This window comes from Rhinolophus hipposideros, assembly GCF_964194185.1.
Source record: "Rhinolophus hipposideros genome assembly, chromosome: 2".
NCBI lineage: Eukaryota > Metazoa > Chordata > Mammalia > Chiroptera > Rhinolophidae > Rhinolophus > Rhinolophus hipposideros.
In genome coordinates, this window is record NC_138048.1 from 11,816,139 (window position 1) to 11,838,131 (window position 21,993).

Consider the following 21,993-nt stretch of genomic DNA (forward strand, 5'->3'; position numbering starts at 1 on the left):
AACCAGTTGTTTCAGCACTATTGAATGAGTCTTCCTTTCTTCAGTGACCTGCAATCAGCTTTTGTCAAATATCATTTTTCATATGTTTGAAGGTCTGTTTCTTCTCTAGCAGTCAATTTGTCTCTTTTCCCTGAGCTCACTAATTGGTACAGCTTTATAATAAGTCTCAGGATAGTAGGACAAATTTCCTGCTGTATTCTTTTTTCTGGTTGCATGGCTTTTCTGTTATGGGCTTTTTTTGCTGCTCCATTATAAAGTTTAGAATCAACTTGTAAACCTTGTGGATTTCAGTTGACGTCACATTAAATGTACTGGTTCAAATTGGATAGAATTGTCCCTTTATGATACTGAGCATCATGAACAAAGTATGTCTTCCCACTTATTCAGGTTGTATTTAATGTCTTCCAATATATTTTCTTCATATAGTATGGCAATATTTGCAAGTTACTTTTAATCTTTGGCTGTGTTTTATTGTTGGATATTTTTAAAGTGTTATTTTCTGATTGTTACTGGTATGTAAAAACACAGTTGATTTTTAAATAGTGCTTTCTTTATATTTAGCCACAATGAATTAAACACTAAAAAGCCTGTTCAAACAAACGTGAGACATGCTTACAAGCAAATGAATAAGATTAGAAGTCCAAGGTTTTACCCTGAAATTACTTTTGATGTTTTAATAAATGCTATGTGAAAAGTCATCGTTTTTACAACTTTATTGAGATGTAATTCACATACAATAAAATTCACCCATTTAAAGTGTTCTTTATAGTCACACAGGTGTGCAGTGAACACCATCATCTAATTTTTGAACATGACCCTGAAAAGGAACCTCATACCCATTGTTACTCACCCCTCATTCCCCTCCTCCTCCAATCCCTGCCCTAGGTAACTGCTAATCTACTTTCCGTCTCTGAACTTGCCTATTCTGGACATTTCACATAAATGGAATCATACAGTGCATGGTATGTGTGTGTGTATGTGTATGTGTGTTTGACTTCCTTCTCTCCGCTTAATTATTATTAAGGTTCATCTGTGTTGTAGCATGTATCAGTACTTCATTCCTTTTTATAGTCGAATAATATTCCATTGTGTTGGATATATCACATTTTGTTTATTCATCACTTAGGTTGTTTCCAGTTTGGGCTGTTATGAATAATGCTGTTATGAGTATGTGTATACAGGTTGTTGTGTAGATACAAGGTTTGATTCCCCTTCTGTTTATACCTAGGAGTAAGAATTTTGGTGTTATATGGTAATTCTATGGTTAACATTTTAAGGAACTGCCAAATTGTTTTCCTGAGCAGTTGTACCATTTTATATTTCCACCAGCAGTGTATCAAGTGAATAGTGATCTTAAATCTACTTTTTGCATTCTCCAAAGAGTAATTGTTATACATTAGGTTTATCTTAAGTCATGATTATTTTAAATAATGAGAGAAATGACAACTTATTTTACATCATATTCCTTTTAAAACAATTTATGATTCTGTACTGAACATACCATTTTAACTTTTTTATAGCTTTATGGAGGTCTAATTTACACACCACACAATTCTACCACTTTAAGTGATCAGCATGATGATGGTAGTGAATTTATACAGATGTACAACCCTCAGCAGGGTCCGGGGTTACAACATTTTCTTCACCAGAAAGAGTTCCTTTATGCTCATTGCAGTCAATTCCGGCTCCCTTCTCCTGTCCCAGGAGATGATCTGCTTTCCTTCCCTGTAAGTTTGGCTTTTCTAGACATTTCATATATAAATGGAATCATACAAATACTGTCCTGTATCTAGCTTCTTTCACTAAGCATTGTTTATGAGGTTCATCTCTGTTGCATGAATTATTAGTTCATTTCTTTTTGTTGTTGTTACCGTTTGATGCTTATCCTTCCACCAATTGATGGATATTTGGGTTGTTTACAATTTGGGGCTATTATGATTGATGCTGTTGTCATCATTTGTTTTCCTTTCTCTTGGTTTAGATACCCAGGAATGAAATAGCTGAGTCATTTGGTTAAGTGTATATGTTTAACATTTTAAGAAACTGCCATACTTTTTTCCAAAGTGGCTACATTCTCATCAACAGTGGATGAGTGTTTCTGTTTCTCCCTCTCCTCCCCAACCTTTGAATATTTTTAGCCTTTAAAAAAAATTACAGCTATCCTACTGGGTGTCTAGTAGAATACCATTTCGGTTTTATGTGTATTTCTGTACTAGATAGTGGTGATGAGCATATTTTTGTGTGCTTAGTAAGCATTCATGTATCGTTGGTGAAATGTCTTTGAATATTTAGGCCATTATTTAAAATTGTTCTTTTTATTCTGGAGGTCCAACGGTCTTAATATGCTGCATATCATTTCTTTATCATGTTTATGATTTGCAAATATTTTCTTCTATTCTGGGGCTTCTCTTTTCTCTAAATTATGTCTTTTGAAGAAGTTGAAGTCCTTTTTTTTTTTTTAAGAGATTGCACTTTTGTTTTTCATATTTAAGAAATTTTTTCCTAACCTAAGGTCACAAGATTTTATTCCTATGCCTTCTAGAAGTTTTGGAGTTTCGGTTCTTTCTTCAAACTATGATCCATTTGAGTTACTATTTTTATATGTTGTGAGAGAAAGGTATTATTTAATGAATGAATGAATTAATTATGTGAATAACCAACCATTTCAAAACCATTTATTAAAAACACTGTTCTTTCCCCATTGAATTGACATGGCACATTTGTCAAAAATCAAATGAATGTGAGTTTATTTTGGGTTGTCTGTCCTGTTTATGTCAATCTGTATGCCAGTATCACGCTGTGTTGGTTATTACAGCTTTATAATAAATTTTAAAATTAGGTGGTTTAAGTCCTGTAATGTTAATCTTTTTCAAAACTGTTTTGGATATTCTAAGGCCTTTATACTTTTATGTATATTTTAGGACCAATTTCTACAAAAAGAAAAAAAAAGAAAAAAGCACAATGAGATTTTGATATATCAATTTGGGGAGAATTGCCATATTTACAATATTGAGTCTTCCAGTTCATGAACATGGAATGTATTTTTATTTAGATCTTCTTTAATTTCTTTTAACAGTATTTTGTAGTTTTCAGTGTAGAGGTTTTATACTTCCTTTGTTAAATTTACTCTTAAGTCTCTTACTCTTTTTGCCACTATCATGAGCAGAATTTTTAAAATTTTAATTTTGGATTATTTCTAGCATATAGAAATGCAGTTAATTTTTGTATATGGATCTTGTATCCTGCAACTTTATTCTAAACGTTCTCATTAATGTTAGTAGCTTTTTTGTAGATTCCTTAGGATTAACTACATACAAAATAATGTTGCCTGCAAATAAAGACAGTTATCACTTCTTTTTCAATCTCTGTGTGTTTATATTTCTTGCCTGATTGCAGTGAGTAGACTCTGGCACAGTGCTCAGTAGTGGTAAGTAGACTAGAGCAGACATCCTTGCTTATTTCCCACTATTGGAGGATGAAGCATTCAGTCTTTCTCCATTAGGTTTGGTGTTGGTTTTGGCATCCCTCCCAGAAAGGAAGTGTTCTTGTCACATTAAAACAATCAATTCATGTTACATACTTTATTCATACACTAACAAACAAGAACAACATGAGTATCTCAATAGATGCAGATAAAAAAAAATCAAAGAAACAGAAAAGAAATGAAATAAAGAGTTTAAACAAAGTAAGAGGTAGAGAGGGAGCTACTTTACATAAAGTGATGAGAAAAAGCTTCTCTGAGGAAATGACATTTAAGCTGATATTTAAACAACCTGAGAGCCTAGTCCGTCAGCACTTGGGATTGCCTGTGTCTTGTTCACTTTGTAATTCCAACACCTAGTACAATGCCTACTCCCTAAAATTTGTTTAACAAATGTTGCTTTCTTCACATCCTAGTCTAATCATTTTACCATGTCTGTCATTAAATACTTTTTGAAAACATATATCTTAATGATTGTATAATATTCTACAATGTAATTATAACAAAGTTATTTAAATGTTTTCTTATTCACAGACATGCTTCCTTCTTCATGATTTAAAACACATCTAGCACATTCAGTTTCATTGACTTGGATTTAAGGCTAATTTACCCACTTATTAATATAAGGCAGTTTTCAAACACTAATCTGAGAGAATATTTTATATTTTGCTAATTTTATTTAAATGTTGTTTTTATTTATATTTCATGTGATCATATGTTTAGTTCAAAAGGGTTAAAACAGTGCTTTAATATTAGAGACCAACCATTAAAACAATTCTAGAATGTAACATATCAGACATAAATTGTGGACTCTGGAGATTTTTAACTCTTTACATGGAAAATGTAGACTCTTGAACTTCGTGTACCATTGCCAAGTGTTTTGCACTACCTGAATTGAGAGACCATTGTAGGTGGATAGTCGTAGGGCAAAGTCAGGATTTATATTCCAGAGAACTGCCAAAGCCCATCTTTGTTTCAAGGAAAATATGCCAGAGTTTGAATTCTACTTTAAATTCTTAATAGTTTTGTGATTTGGAGTAACTTAAACTCATTTTACTCATCTATAAAATGAGGGTGTGATATTAATAATAGTAGTCATCGCCTGGGGTTGTTTCAAAGATCATGTATGTAAAGGGCTTAGCAAAATGTCTGACACATAGTAACTGCTCAGTTAATGAGAGCTATCATTATCTTTAAGTCTCACAGATAGTCCAGGGAGTGTGAAGAGTGGTAGCTGTGAGGGTTCCAAATGCTTCAAGGCCTTAGCAGATACAACAAATCGTTAATAATGTTCTTCTGAAGATGTTTTCTTTTACTCTCATCAAGAGTCAGTCATTTTCTTCATTGAATATGCCTTGTTTGGAGACTCTTATCTGCACACATACAAAAAGGAAAAAAAAAATTGGACCCAAAAATTAGTATTTCAAAGTACCAGTAAGTTAGATCTCTTGATATCAACTTGTAGGTCACTCTTTGCAACATTCATAAATGTAGTTATGATTATTTTCTTTTTTCAACTTTAAAAGATAATACTTTTTTATTTGTAAAGAAGGAAAATTAACTGAAAGCTAAACAATTAAATTCTAGTTGAATTTCAGTGGTTTAGGAGGTAAGGTAGACGAGGGTTAGGGTTTGCCTTGGGTATAGCTTCTGAGGTTGGGTGCTGGGGGTTTAGAAAATTTCCAAGGCCCCTGGCGTGTTTTAACAGGAACACTAATATGATTTGCAAATATGGTTATTTTTAAATTCATGTGTAAATTACTGCCTTCTAGTTATAAATCATCAATGATTGTTCTCTACTTCTCTTTGAATTCCTGTCAGAATACATAGTCAAGGCCCAATTTGAGTACAGAATATATAATTTTTGGTCATGACACTTAACCAGCCCTGCACGTTGTCTGTTTCCCCTGTAGAAATGGGATAATGTGTTTTCTGCTCGTTTCACTGAGTTATGGAGATGAAATTGGGTCATATCCATGAAAGTGCTTTGTAACTGGTAACGCATGTAGCTTACTAATTATTATTCCAGTTCATCCTGTCAGATCTGCCCTTTTCTCACAACTGTTTGATAGCTTGTTTGTGGGGGTTGACATGATAGCCCAGAATTCTGTAATGTGTGCTACCTCTTTAGGTGTACTTGTTTTATGCGTGTACTAGGGGAGTGGACAGTTGTAGACTGTTGCTATTTTCATTGTCTAATTTGTCCTTTTTTATTACAAAAGTAATACATGTTTAGTGTAAAGAAACTAGAAAATACAAACTAGCAAAAAGGAAAAATAAAAATTACCTCCTAATGCAGAAATAATTGCTACATTTATTCTTGTATATTTTTGAAACAAAAATTCAATTATACGGAACATAATGTTCTGTTTCCTATTTTTATCATTTAATATGTAATGTTATGTGGAATGATATACTATAGTTTTCTTACATATTTTAATGACTCCCATAATTTATTTAATTAGTTCCAAACTTTTTTATTTTGACACATAATGGCTATTTGAGATTTTTTCACTATTAGAAATAATGCATCTAATAACATTCTTGTGGGCAAATATTTGTACGTGCTCTCATGTTTTTTTCATTAGGATAAATCCTAGACTTGGAATTGCTACATAAAGGAGCGTATAGCATTTTAGAAATTTGATTTTTTACAGCTTTATTGAGGTGTGATTGACATATAATAAACACATATTTAAGGTTACCATTTGATAAGTTGTGACATGTTTATACCCTTTCTCATCACACAATTAAGATAATGCTCTTTTGTAATCTCTCCTTCCTGCACCTTCTTATTCCTCCATCCCCAGGCAACCACTGATCTGTTTTCTCTCCCTGTTGATTAATTTGCATTTTCTACAATTTTATGGAAATAGAATCACACACTATGTGTTCTTTTTTGTGTGGCATTTTGCACTCAGCATAATTCATTTTGTAATTTATCCATGTTGTTTATATCAGTAGTGTTTCCTCTTTTGTCGCTGAGTAGTCAGCTTTCCATTGTATGGACATACCATAATTCATTCACCCATTGATAGGCATTTGAGTTGTTTCCAATTTTTGGCTATTGAAAATAAAGCTGCTTTGGACATTGGTGTACAAGTCTTTCTATGGACATAAGACATTTGATATTATAAATTTTGTGCTGAAAAGGTTACATAGATAACACTTTGAAACAAAAAGATTAATATGAAAGAGACGATAGCTTTTTGCTTCTTTTTCCAGATGCTATTTAATTAAATTAATTTGATGGAAATTTGAAATTAACAAAGGTTAATAAGTAAGTGTATCATCATAGCAACCCTAAACCCTTTTTAGTTTTTTTCTCAAAGCATCTACTTTTATAAAGTTAATGTATGTTTAGAAAGCAAAGATCTGTTACTTTGCTTTAGTGAACAATTTATATTTCACAAACAATTCCTATTTCTGTCAAATAAAGACTTCTACATTGAACTTGAACAAGAAAAAGATATTGGAAAAACCTGACAGAAATTCACAAAGCATATTCCAGAATCTGGTTTGAAATAGATGCCAAACTATCTTTTTTCTCTTCTTAAGATGCACCCTAGACTGAAGGAGGAGCGGGGAATCTGAAGACTCCAGATGACATCAGAGCTACTTTTCAACAGCCTTCTCAGTTTCCTTTCTCAGAAAGCAGAGACTCAAACCTTGGAGACAGACGGTGAGAATATTTTTCCTGAGTTTTTAAGGCTTAATCAGTTGTGATTTTAATATATTTCAGACAATCCTTTCTTAGTTATAAATTAACTTGTAATCACCAGATTTGTAGATTGTGTTTTATCTGTGCAAATTATTTCATTAGGCAATGTGGTTTTTTTTAAAAAGTGAGTAAAATAACAATTCTATAGTCAAGGAATATACAGGGATAAATATAAATAAATAAATTTAATCGAATAATAGAAAGCGGTTCAATGCCATAAAAAAACACAAAAATAGTCTTGAGAATTCAAAGGTGTAGATTACTTCTAGAGAGTGGTTGGGAATCTTAAAAAAAGAAATAGTGTTTGTGCTGATGATGCTTCGTTTTTACCAAAAAACAGAAAAAATGGATAATTAATGTTAACGCCAAAGCTGAAATAATCTGATTTCAGATAAAAAGTTAATTATTGTTTTGAGGAAAAATAGGAGCATGTTTGGTTATTGTGGGTTTATTATAGTCTAAGTCAGTGATTACTTTTTGTATTATATAAAATAGTTACCTCTTACACTACAAGTAGTATGTTAGCATTTCTAAGAAATGATAAAATAATCTGATTAACACAGTAGGTGGGTAATGCAACAGAAAGAGATGACTGAGTGGTTAATTCTACTTGGATTAACACTCTTGTTTTCTAGTATAGGTACAGCTTATAATGAATCTGTCATGTCTTAAGCTCTTGGACCTTATGCTGCATACGCCTGGGCAGAAGCGCTCCAAGTAACCGAGAAAAGACAGTGATTGATTATTGTGCTTATCATTAGTTGTGAAGAGTTTACTTCAGTTACCTAGCTGAAAACTGGTCAGAAGAGAGATAGCAGGTAGAATATCCTAAACTTCACAGTGTTTCAGTGGGCCATGATGTTTCAAAAGGGGAATGGCAGTTTTGAGCCAAATTTCTTCTTTATTGTAGGCATCATGTGGTTGGCAGAGTGATACTACTCCCTTTTCTTGACTATTCTGATTATTAAAAAAAACAGTGATAAAGTTTTTATTTTAATCATTCTACTTTTATTTTCATCACTCTGCTTATCCTTTCTTGTAATTTCAGCAAGAAAATCTTTAAAATATTATATTTGTTAAATAGGCTATAAAATTATTAGTAATTATTTGGTTGCTAGTCATTCTTCATATATTCATATATCATTTCTTCCTCTAAATTGATATTTTAAACCAATCAAATTTTTATTTGTAAATATTAAGCATTCTTTCAGGTATAATTATATGTTTATGACTGATAGTCCAAAATGTGCTTTTATATTTGATGAAACATGTGATACTGAATCCCAATTCTCAACTTCTGATTTTGCTAAAATGAAAATTACAGCCATATTCATTCTTGTTACTCTGAAGACACAATTTGTTGTTGTTCTTAATTTGTCAATACCCTTGTTTTACGAAGTAACCAATGACAACTTATGACAGCTGAATAAATAAATTGTAGGTAGACAGCTGGTAAATATACATAGCCAGTAAGTTGTCCTTGAAAAGTGATCAAATTTAGATATTTCTGCCAGACAGAAAAGGGGACAGATTACTTAGAATGTACAGTGAACGACTTTGAAAGCATATAGAAATGAATTATTAGTGATATGTCACTTACATATATTTTAAAATATTTCAAGATTTTAAAAGTGAATACGTTAAGTGTGTGTTTTCTAAAATGTGTTTTGTTAAACAGTTCTTCTCTTTGAATGAGGAGCCCATGGTCACATAAGTTTGGAGACGTTAAATCATAATCCTTTTAGTAGGCCTTCCATTAGTGTGTGTGTAGATATATCTATGTCTATCTCAGGATGCTAGTATTCAGTAAAATACAGTTGAAGACTCTGAACTAATATTTTTCATGAGGTTTTACTTTAGTTTGTCATACAGCTAAACTCCGAAAACAGCCACATCGTTTATTTAAGTATAGTAATGTACATCTGAATGAGAGGCTAAAGAGGATGACTAAGAAAAAAGGACAAGAATTTGATGAAATGAATATTGCAAACCATATAACGCATGAAGTGTTTATGAAGTTTCTTAGGCCAGATTTCCCTTGCTCGCTTGTTAGCTCCCCCCTTTTTGAAGAAATAGTCATCCCATATAACTAAAAAATAAAACCACCCTTTATTGTATTTTATAGGAATCCATATACTTTCTATACTCTGAGTGTAACATTTATTAGCTAATTTTTATAAATATTTATTGATAATACAAAAAATGGAATAATTTGGGTTGAATTAGATAATTGACTAAATCAATTTAGTTTAAATACTTGAATATACTAATTTTCTTACTAAGTGGAGTTTTTATTGTTTTATCTCATGATTTCTCACTGGGAAGAGTTTTTTATTGTACATTTTTTCCCTAGTTCAATAAATTGTTGATGACTATTTCAACAGATGGTTTAAGTGTCAAAACTTTTATGTCAGATATAGAAGTAACTGTGTAAGCAGACAAAAATGGCCAGTGATTCAGCTGGTTCTAACAGATTGAGTTAACAGGTTGGTAAAGTGAGGCTAATTGTCAAACTTTATAAAACACTCCTCAAAGTAATGTTTTTAATGTAAGAAATAACACTTTAAAAAAAGTGTTGAAACTCCTACACAAAGTTTTTAGTGAGAACATGGTACTAGTGAAACAATCAGTCTAGATCTATCCAGAATCTTGGTCAGTCATTTTAGTTGAAATTAATTGCCATAAATTAACTTTTCTATTTCACTGATGTTTCCCTGGTTTCATGAACAACCTGGACAAGAAAATTTGCATGCCCGGCTCAAGTAATTCATTGTTAGTTTCCAACATGGCTTCCAGCCACTCTTTGTCTTTCCCACGGCCAGCGTCTTGGTTCAGGTTCATTTCTAACCTGGAACGCTTGTGTCCTTGCCCCAGTCTCAGAGCCAGCAGATCTTCCTAAAACTCGTTTGCTTGTGTTACTTCTCTAATCACAATAATTCAGCAATCCCAAAAGCATAATGACCTAGAAAAGTAACAGGCCTTCTTTAATCAATCCTCATTTACTATTACAATGGGGAACATTATTATAATTAACGTTTTTCTGAATTTGGTGTCTTCAAATAATTGATTTTCCTTAAGTCTTTTACTTATTACCTCAACTGATATAACTAACAGCATTTGTGTGTGTAGGGCGAGGGGGTGTGTGGAATTCCCCACTGTACCAAACGTCCATGTCAACTCCCATAAAAGGTTTCAAATGAAATAATTAAAATAATTTTAAAACATGTTGACCAAAGTGTTAGTTCACTTTCTGTTCTTGCACAGACCCTAGTCTTTTTCTCTTAAATTAACTGTGGTGAGCCTGATATTTGCCCTTCAACCATGCGGCCTGCGGCTTGCACAACTGAGATTAGTGTGATTCCAACAGTGGAGCTTATTACACATTTTATTTAGATAACTAGAATTTCCCCATTCTGGATTAGAGATGTACTAGTAATTTTCAAACCCCGTTTATTTTCTTTTTTGCATCTATGTATAGATAGATTATTGATAATACAAGGTGTACAAGTTTCTAGCTTGAAGCCTTTAACTCCCGCTGTTGCAACTACTCCTCCCACCATCTTGCTGCTTGTTCTCTAAGCTTCTCAAAATATGTGTGGTGAAGGGCAGTTTTAGTTTTTTATTTTATTTTTTAAATAAATTACTTTTATGGTATGTTTTTTAAAAGCTTCTACCTAGGACATATTGGGACTTGTATATCTTTTTTGCTTAATTTCCAATTTTTCCTCATTAAATTCAACAGGCATCTAATTACTTTGTCAACTTCTGCAAAAGTTTCTCAAATTTGTTTTTTGAGTGAATTACTAAAACTTTCTAAAATATACTGCGTCCTGCCATGTGATCTCTTCCCTACAGAAAGGATACTTTTGAGCTTCTTTTCCAATTGTCAAAACCTTGATTATTGCTAGAGGCAATTTACATGCTACCCTGCAGAGTACTTTCACTAAGAAAAGTGTTACCTTCCTTTTTAACCATTTTCTGCCCCAGAATGTACCCTCCCAGGCCTTTCGCACTTTGTTCATGCCTTTCCTCTTAGTAGTTTCTCATTGTGGTGCTGATTATATTTTTCCTGACAGGATTGTGAGCCCACAAAGGGCTGGTTTATCACTTAGTTATTCTTCTGTCTTCAGCTTTTAACACAAGGTAGCTTCTTTATAAATATTTGTGGGTTTGTTACCTTTTGTATGGTAAATTCAAAATAGTAGTGACTGTGTAAGGATTGGAGCTATTTCAGATACCCTGTAGTCTACCAGTCTTTTAAAAAAGATCATTTTTTCCTTTTCCCACTTGGGTCTTGGAGAGATTTCTGCACAGTGTTTATCTGGCATAGTTGTAGCAGAAATTTTTGTGAATTAGAAACTAGAAATTTTGTTTGAAGATTAAAACCAAGATTGCACTTCTTGATGCTTTACTTCAGTAGATTAGCAGCAGTTCTCAAACTTTGGGTCTCAGGACACCTTTCTACTCTTAAATTATGCAGGACCCAAGAGAGCTTTTGTTTATAATAATCATACCAACCAGTATTTACCACATTAGAAATTTAAACTGAGAAAAAGTACAATACAAGAATACACAAGGATGTATTCCGTTAGCCATCAACACAATGACATATCGTGTAATCTCTGGACAACTCTACTGTACAGTTGGGAGAGAGAGAGACAAAAAACCAGGTATCGGTTTAGTGTTATGAAAGTAGTCTTGACCTCATGTGCCTCCTGAATGGATCATGGGGACCCTTGGAATTCCTGGACCACACTTTGAGAATTGCTGCTGTACAGGAATTTACCTGTTACTTGCCAACAGAATATTCTGTATTTTTATGTCAATAATGTTGTAATCTAGCTTTTGTGTTTGTATATTAGTAAATTGTTGGGTTTTTAAAATATCTGTGAGGCTTATCATATTACCCACCCTTCTATTAATGTCTAGACATAGAATGTACTGGAACCTATTACCAGTGTTGGCTTGGCTGCTAGAAGACAGAGATGCTTACTCAAGGAGAAGTCATTTTATTTGTGGATACTTGGTAAGGTCATTCCTAGTTGTGCCCTGTCAGTACCTTGGCTTTCAAGTGCTAGCCCTTTTAATGACTTGTGAACCTCCAAACACTTCTCCTGTGATGATTCTTCTTACTCCAGCGGGTATGGAGGTTTGGTCATTTCCTTAATGATTTTAGAGTAAAATTTACTTCTTCTCTGGGGGCAGTGAGAAGTCTTCCCTTGGAAATCTTTGCTGCTTCTCTCCTTTGCTTGACCTTCCCCTCCACTTGCTTCAACCTGATCCCTGATGCTGGCTCTCCTTTGCTTAGAATACAGTCTGCTCTCTGGCAGATAGTTATTTGGCCCTAGTGACTCCTGTTCTTTTCACTCCCACCCTCTTACCTTGGCTGATACTCTGTTAAATTTTTTCTGAGGTCTTAGCAGGACAGTCAGTCCCTAGAGTATTTGACAACTCTCTTCAAATTACATGGGTACTGGGTCTTTCCAGAGAGTTCCGGGAAGGCACTGTGTACCTGTCAGCTACATGGGAATACCAAGATGGCTCCTAGTGCAGACCCTTTTACTGACAGCTCAATATTATTTTTACTCATGGTCTTTATATTGTGTACTGGTGTCACTGTGTGAGCTGTAATTTAGGAATTTAGCATTATGAGTGATAAACTAGAACCCCAAAGCTGATAAAATGTTAGGGACTTTTTATTTTTTGTGTGTCCTAACATAGTAGTCACTCAATAAATGGCTGAGTTATTTTGTTCTGATTAGTGTTTGTTGATGAAACTCTTAGCTCCAGCAATCACATTGTGGTTTAAGCCAGACCTTTCTTATAGCCAAGGAAGATAGATATGCCACCACATCATTCAGAAAAGGTACACATTGCTGCTGTAATAAGCAGACTCCTTACCTGATACTTAAGGAAGATTATTTGAAATGTCAACTATTCAAATATCCATCAGAATCTGATTCTAACTCTTTGTTAAATACCTCTACAGGAGTTCTTAGTTTTCTTGAAACTTTGTACATCATGCCAACGTACTGCTTTACAAACACAGGCTTAAGATACAGTTTTTATTTTCATCATTTTTGATTTAATGAGTTTGCTATTAAAAGTACCCCATTTTATAACACTATTTTTTTTACACAAATTGCTATGTAAATAGTCCAATCAGCCTTTACTGTTTTTCAGTTATCTTTTTTTTCAACTCTCCTTCCCTTGCTTATTTTGACTGTTTTCTTCTCTTCACTAATTGGTCTCAGTTTCTTCTCCCCTCCAAGCCATCAACAACTCTACAGCTTCTGTTTTTGTTTTTTGTTTCTGTAACATGCATTTAATCATATCACTGCCTGTAAACCTTCCCCTGCCCACCACATAAAGGCCAGCTCTTCCGCATGGCCTTGAATTGAAGTCCTTGCTCCCAAGTGAGTTTCCAGCCTAATCTCTAGTCACATTGGCCACCCCCTTCCTGTATCACACACTCAGCCCTTCCCTGCCTGAGTGCTATTTCTGTCACCTGCAATGGCTGCCTTTCTCTGCTGCTCGTCCTCATTTTTTTAACCATCACTGACCGCTACCTAGGGCACATACACTTATGAACCGAAAACCTAGTTACTGCCCTCTCTGTGTTCTTAGAGCACTTTTTACAGACTTCAGCCGTAGCATTTAGCACAGGATATACTCTTGTCTCCTTTTCCATGGTGACTAAAGAAGAAATTCCCATGTACTGTTCACTCATGTGTTATCATCTACTTAGTAGGTATTTCTTTACCCTTTTCTTGTCCCATTCGGGAAAGTATCTCTAAGTTCAAGGGAATGGAAGGGTGGTTGTTACTCAGCATAATCTTAAATTTACTTAGTCTGTTTTTTAAAAGGGACATCATTTGCAGCCCATTGGACTTTAATAAATTCCATGTGTTACACTAAATACTCTTTATGGCACTAATCATGACATACCTTATATCTGATGATGACAAACTAACATGTCATAGATGGAGATTCACTGATTTTATGATACTGCCTTTTATGCGTAAAAGCTGTTTGTTCCCTTAGACTGTTCTTGAGAGCTATAATTACTAAATTAAACTTTGAGAGCATTGCCAGGGAAGACTCACACCCTCTGCTGGCATGAATACGTTCTCTTTTGGCCCCTGCATTGGAAATACTACATATAATAACAAATGCTATGCTGTTCTCTCATAACAAGACTGAAATTGCTTTAGCTTGTATTACTTATGGTTACTTTCACTATTCTGATTCTTTTCCCCTTAATGGTGCATCATATTAGGAATAAGGAATTTAGTAAACATAGGATGTAATTTTCTTTACCTGTTGTAATTTTAGTGAGCTATGTGTAATATGTGTGAAGTTTGTGACTTAACCAGCTAAATATTTATTTAAAAAAAATTCTAGAGCTTAATGTTGATGGAAACATTTCCTAATCTTAACCTATCACTGTACTGCAAATCTGAAAGATAACAAATAGAGCTTTAAGTTTTACATTCGCTACACTAAAATATGGTCAAGAAAAAAATTGCACCTGAATTCTTTAATAAGTGCGATGGGAGAGCTCCGTTTTGAGGACTAATAGCGGCCCCCTCCTTTTTGATTGCTTGCTTACATAATTTGTTATGAAAGAGTGCTTCTAGGTAAACCATCTCTCCAGAATGCTTGTGATTTGTTCTCTTCTGCTTGGGAAGGGTTAAGAGGAGACAACATCCTGTCAAAGACCTTGTTTTTAATTTTGCTTCTCACACTGGCACAGATCCTGCTAAGAGCAGCCCAGATTAGTTCGGAAAACCTTTGAAGAGATTTAAGATGTCCTTCAGCCAGTTTGAAGGTTTTTGTCTTGCAAATCCAGTACAAGGGCGCCTGCAGGCATCTCGACCCTTGCTGTGCTGCTGATGTAGCTCAAGGTCACACTAACCCGCCCTGTGACATTCAACAACAACAAAAAATTATGCGGTGAAACTGCTTCAGCATTCAGCCAACCAGCAACTTCCTTCAGTGAGGAACTGAGGAAGAAGTCTTTTTTCCCCCTCTTTCTTTTTTTTTGGGGGGGGACGGGGGAGGTTAGGGACGGTGCAGGGGGAGGCTCTGTGAATTTTTGCTGTAGGAAATAATCCCGGATTTCTGGTGTGTGTGATGACAAGGTCATTTCTTAATTAGAACACATGTAAAGAACAAAGCTAAATGGCTTCAAAACAGCTTTGTAGTAGATGGAGAGGATTTAAATTATTTAAAGAGATAGTCACCCACGTATGATGGAAGCTGAGTTCTCAAGGCATTAACTCCTTCACTTCTGTCTACTTGCCATTTCTTCCTTTGAATTCTTTATGTCTGATTTTATAGGGTTGCATTCTAAACTTAAAAAAATTTATAAACACTCATTTTTTATATAAAAGAGTGAAACATAAATCTATTTTCAGATAAACTTTTAATGGAGTTTTCTCCCCGTGATTTTTATCTCCCAGAAATTTTATCAAATGGCTGGACTAGGAACTAGGAATTATAAACTTTTCCCTCTGGTAACTGGTTTATTTATAATATGTTAGAGGAGGATGAGTAAAGTGCTTCTTTATTGTCTCACCTTCTCTTCCTCACTTTCACCCATTTGTGATGTATAATTCTAGAGGAGTAATTTACCCCTGCTTCTTTAGAAATTATACGACATATCATTCAAATTCTTAACTTTTAAAGAAGCCATATAGGCGGACACATGCTTTTTTCTAAGGGAAAAATTGTAAATTTAGTTTGAAATGGACTTTAAGAACGTTGTTTCTGAGCACATGTAACTTTGTTCAGGCACAAGGAAACTATGTCCATAAACACTTAATGGCCATATTGGATTCTCTCTCCTTTGTGGGGCTTGTTTCCCCATTTTGCTCTTCCTTTGTTGCCTGTGGTGCTAACTGCCAAAGACATTGGCTGGATAGAGTCCAAGTGAATTGGCTCCCTATGCTTGCGACTTAATGCATATCACCTCGAGCTTCAGAGCAGAATAATCTGAGAGAGTAATTTTATAGTTGATACTCTTTATATATCTATCAATATAGAAACACACATTGCAGTTATTCTTTATACATAAAATTACATCGTGTAGAAAAAAATGAACTTCAACATTATAGAATTAGTGTAAGAGTTTTTTCAGAATTCATACCCAGTTGCTTTCTTAAAGAGATGTTTCCGTAAGCGTGAGTCAAGTAGAATCAGGGCAAGTACTTTATGAAGATGGATAATATTTTGAGTATGATTATTTGAACTGATTTGGGTTTGGGGAGCCACACTTAAATTTGATGGGATAGCATGATGGATTGCATAACAACAATTTAGAATTAAATAGACTTATTAGTCTGAAGGATTTTCCTCTTGCCCAGAAACAATTTATTTGGGTCTTCCATGAAAAGTGAAAAGGTATATACACTTTTAGATTGTGGGTGTTTTAAAGGATTTTAGGTTTGCAAAAGAAAATGCTGAAGGGGAAATCCATATGCAAGGAAATGGTTAGTATGATTCTGTGCATTTCTGCCCTTGCCTGGAGTCTGGTATGCCCTTATGTCATGTATGACCCAAGCTCACCTGCTAGTAATTTCTAATTTACTGTCCTAATTCATCGATTTGTTATCACTAATTGTTCTTCATTTACTTCTGTGTAGTTTCCAGTACCTAAAGGGTTGAAAGGTTGCTGTAATTGGCACCCGCAGCTGCTCTTTCTTTTGACAGGGGATAATTTTGCAGCCTATGCTTTGTGTGACAGCTGCCTAATTGGGCATTCTCCCCTTGTAGCAAGCCTGCCTCCTCCAGCCTCCCTGCTGACAAATGGTGGTGGATTATAGATGAGGACACGCTGACCCATTCGACCTTGCTGAGACAGCGGGGAGGGGCCTCCTGCTACTTCAGGGAAGCTTTAGGTCATTTAGAGGACAAGGTCATGAGCCAGGTGGGGAAATGACATGATATCACATGACAGTAGCCTGATGACATGGTCACTGTGTCAAGGACAAAAGGATCAGTATCGATTAAACAGTATTGCAATACTTCATTGAAGGCCCTAGTATTTCTTAATTGTTTCTGCTCAGTTTTTTTTTTTTTTTTTTTTTTTTTTTAAGGAAGTACAAAATAAGACCCATGTATTTTAGCAGTGTTAAAGCAATTGCATACATGAAAATCGAGCTGGGTTAGGAAGCCTCCTCATAAGTTTCTCCAGTTATCTAGAGTATTTCATTCCTAATTATTGCTTAGTTTACAGCCCCTTGACTATCAAGAGTTATTTGAAAATTAAGGCAGGCAAATTAAAGTGAGGTAATGTATGCTGTTATAAAATATTTAACAACTTCTGTCATCACCCTTCTCAATGATTGGCATACCTTTTCATATTTCAAATAAAAGAAAAATAAGCCAAGTGAAAATGCTTTATTGAAAGAAGGAACCTCAAAACTGGATTTATGAAATCAAATATACCACCATGCTACCATAATTATAAAGTGTTAAAGATGTTTTTAAAATAATTTTTAAAACCTGAAAATGTTTTTTATATAGTTTGGGGTTATACTTAATGTAAAATCTTTAAGATAAATGAATATCTTTAGGACATGTTTTCTTTATTGGTAGTGTGCATGCTTTTCAAAGAAGTGGACTTGAGCTATTACAATTACAGTACCTTTTCAAGTGCACGATCTTAAGAATCCTTGCTGAGTCTATTAACCCTATATTAATACTTGAAAGTATAATTCCTTGTAAACTGTACTAGATAGTCTAATTTAGGAAAATGCTATGTTTTTAACCAGTGAAGAGTTTAATGCACAGTATACTGATCATGATTTTTATTTCTGGAAAAACCTAATTGTCGCTGGGTACTGTTGGATCTGAGCCCTCATTTCAACAGGAGGTAATTTTATGCTCCTGAGATTAAAAAAAAAACTATCAGTGATAAAGTGTGATGAATTAGTTTACTGAAGTAGGCACATCTGTATTTTCATGGCACGTGCATGGTGCACGCGCGTGTGTGTGTTTAATTTTGACCGTGCTGCTGTGTACGTTAGCTGCTCTCAAACCCTGACTCAAGCTTGGTGGAGGTTTAATCCTGTGCCCTTGTCCACGTAGACTTGATTAGTAGTTGTGGTTATCTCAGCAGAAGACATACTGCCCTCCTCCTCGTATTGGTCGGGACCCGGGAATTGGGGAGTCAAGGCAAGGCAGAAAGAAAGAGATTTTACATTAGTATTCTATGAAAGCCTTACTGTCTGCAGAACAAATTGATTGCTCCGGTGTACCTGTGCTTGGCACCACTGCTGTGAAAGAAAGGTAGGGTTGTAATCTGTTTTATTGTATTACATATTGTGACACTCCAGGAATATTTAGCATGCGCTCTTTCTATGGCATGTGCTGTACGTCTAAGTAAAGAAAAAGGATATAAATGAATGGAAAGTATGCAAGAGCAGTGGGCTACAGCTTTGTTTACTTCAGTCCATGCGAGTTCATTCGAATGAGATAATTTTGCTGAAAGCATCACTAGGAACATAACCTGATTGATAATGAAACCCTATAAAGTGTTCTGAGGCACTAATCTGCTTCACTGCTTGAAACGTGTCAGGCGGAGATGAAATTCAAGCTATATTGTAAAATTTTAAGCACAAGATGAATGGGAGAAGTCATAGAGCTGGTTATGGACCTAATTAGTTTAGGGAATGATTGATAATAATTTTTCAGTACATTATATTGTTTAAAGGTGCTACATAACTTGGTGCAGAGACTAAGAAAGAGATTTTCATTAAAAAAGACAGAGGTGCCACTATACCACCTTAATGTATTAATGAAATTAAAAAATGTATTTTTTACTAGTTTCATTTGTGTAAACATTATACTGTTTGATTCTGTTGTGGGAAAGGAAATTGAAACATTTCTTCTAGTTTTTGTCTTTTTAATTCAGTGGATGTTTTTTCAGATAAAAACTTGTAGTGTAAAATTTAGGATTGCTTAGTATGAATTGAATAAATGTTTTCATATTTCACAAAATGATTGAAATATCTGTGATTGGGATTTGACCCATTGCCATTTTCAGGCACTCTTGAAATACTGTCGTAGCTGCACTTTTGCGGTTACATATAAATCTGTGCTGTGAGGGGAGGGGAGAAATGCCTCTTGTCCAAGCCTCTTGCCACATGTGAACTGCAAGTACCCTTTGCCTGCTCTGTCCCCATCCTGATCCTTCGATTATAATCGGAGCACTTGATTTAGGAGAAAAAGGAAGCAAAATAGCTTACTGATGAAATTCAGGTTGTTCTGTATTTACTTTTATGTGCTTGAAATTAGTATGTAGCTTCAGATTTTTTAGATTACATTTCATTTCCATTGAAACTGTGGGAATGTTGTTCTGTACATACTAATTATAGATCATAAAAACACCCTGATACAGAAGATCAGTATAATCAAGGCCACGGACATTGGTCTAGACTTGCTCCCAGATACAGTTATAGAAAATGGGTGAATAGAGAAACATTTTTAAGCGTTTGTTAAATAACAAATACAAATATATCAAATCTTGACTTAAAACATTCGTTAAAATTATACTTAAGGTCATGATATCTATAAGGGAAAGGGAATATTTTCAAAGGACTTTTGAACTCAGTGGCAAAATTAAGACTATTAAATATGTTTTCAGTTGAATATAAGGCATCAAAATGATTAGTACTATATTCTTATACATTGAGTTTTGTAGGTTTTTTCTTATTGAAAAAAATGTAAATTGAGAAACTGTGGAGGCAAAACCATAGAAATAAGAATCAGAATATTTAATTTCCCAAATTAAAATATGTTCTAAACTTTTTCTAGTTTTCAGTTTTTAGTTTTGTAATTACCTTATGAATTTTGGAAATTTGTCATCTTTCACCCTTTCAAAAGAAATGCATGGCATTCATATATTTAATATTTAGCCAACTCAGAATGGGAAGATAAAGGAGGGAATACCAAATAAAGGAAATTGATGTTTCTGTTTTCTTGTTGTTCTTTTCCTTCTTTTTTGGTGGAGTGGTAAGTTGTTTTTTTTGTGTGTTTTTTTTTAACCAATCTACAATGCTTAACACTGTACCTGGCATGTAATAACTGCTTAATAAATTTTTATTGGTCAAATGAATAAAGAATACTCAACCAACCCCCCAACCCCCAAACATATACACACACCGTCCCTCTTGTCTCTTTACCATTTCAATTTGTGCTGTGCTCATGGTGGTGAGATTTTAGCATCAGCTTCTCTTCTGAAAGTCTTCTATGTGTTGAAGGAATAGGAATTCAGTGGTTTAGAATCAGCCTAGGAACCATGTTTATAGAATTATTTTATCTTCACAGTAGTTCAAGTGACTCGACCTTAAATTGTTTTTTCTCCAAACATAGACAAGTATATAGTGTAGACAAACATGCTTAGAATTCTTCACCTCAAATTGCTTCCATCTTTTTCCTCATATGCTGACCTACTGTGATGTTGAATTTTTTAAAGCTGTGAAATTTATTTCCTAGTAGATTCATTATGTGAATCTAGGTACAATATATTAACCAGTATCAACAAATTATTTTGAACATCCAAGAAAACTACATGTTAACTTTAGTCAAAGAAATCTAGGTACATTAAATCTATGGAGAAAACAAATGTTTGGCATGTCATTATTACTAAGCCATTAAATGAAAGTTATCCATGAGGACAACTTTAAATATGTGGGTGACACTTCTGTAAGCTCAATTAATAAGAACATATTTTTATTATTTGGCGTCCAACATTAGCTAGGCTTGGACCAGAGTTTTTGAGCAGTAGGAGCATTAGAAGTCAGTTAATATACAGAGTACATTTAACAAGTGAGAAAATTGGGCGTTAGACAGATTGCTACTTGGCCTCTATTGTAAAACTCTTCAGTAGCTGAGCCGGGGCTAAAACACAAACTGCCTAGCTTTATAAAAAGTGATCAGTTTTTCACATGATATCAACTCTTGTACCCCATTTTAATTTTCTAAAATAATAGTTGTTATGTTGATACTAGCCAAATCTTATACCTACAGCCATAGTAAAATTTAATTCATACCCAAATAGGATGTAAATTAAAGCAAACTGATGCTGCATCATCATTTCTCTCTCTCTCTTCTCTCTCTCTCTCTCTCTCTCTCTCTCTCTCTCTCTCTCTCTCTCTCTCTCTCTCTCTCTCTCGGATTCCTCCCTATGAATGTGGATCTAGTGTATTTTTATACCAGAAAGAGTGACTGAATATTGGATATCACTAAGAAAGATAATAAAAACTAAGGAAAAAAACTATATAAAATTATAGTGTATATATTAGAATAAACTTGTGAATAGGACAATCACAAATAACCTATAGTCTATTGATATTTATTATTTTGTGGCAATGTTTTCTTTAACAGTATAGTCATGGCTGAGCAGAGAAAGGGGACAGCCAACTAAGACTCCTGCTTGGTAGGGACCTTCAACGGGTGATACTAGCCAGGCATGGCCGAATTGCCAAATTCAAGTAATACTCTAATTCAGATTATTCATGGAAAGGTTAGACTCCAGGGGCTGGAGTTGAGGTTGCAGGTATGTCTCAGCAGTATGTGGCAGGGAGTATCCAAGTTGAAGACTGAGAAAGTCCATACAAAAATCATTGCCTGACAGGAATAGACTTGCCTTCATCCAGCTGACCTGAGATTCATGACTGGGTTTTATTTTCAGTGGAGAAATGAACAAGGAACTAGAGACATCATTAGAAAACCAAATTGACCAAACATGGAGGCAGTAGAGAAACAGGTGGGCAGTAGAAGT

General features: G+C 34.4%; 1 protein-coding gene across 2 annotated transcripts in view; it reads left to right on the forward strand.

Moving 5' to 3' along the window:
- NRIP1 (nuclear receptor interacting protein 1) overlaps positions 1-21,993 on the forward strand; it is an 83,929-nt gene that overhangs the window by 33,121 nt on the left and 28,815 nt on the right. For both annotated transcript variants that reach the window (XM_081025142.1, XM_081025141.1), the window contains exon 3: positions 7,040-7,163. The gene's annotated coding sequence lies outside the window, so the exon portion shown is untranslated. The remainder of the gene's footprint in view (positions 1-7,039; positions 7,164-21,993) is intronic.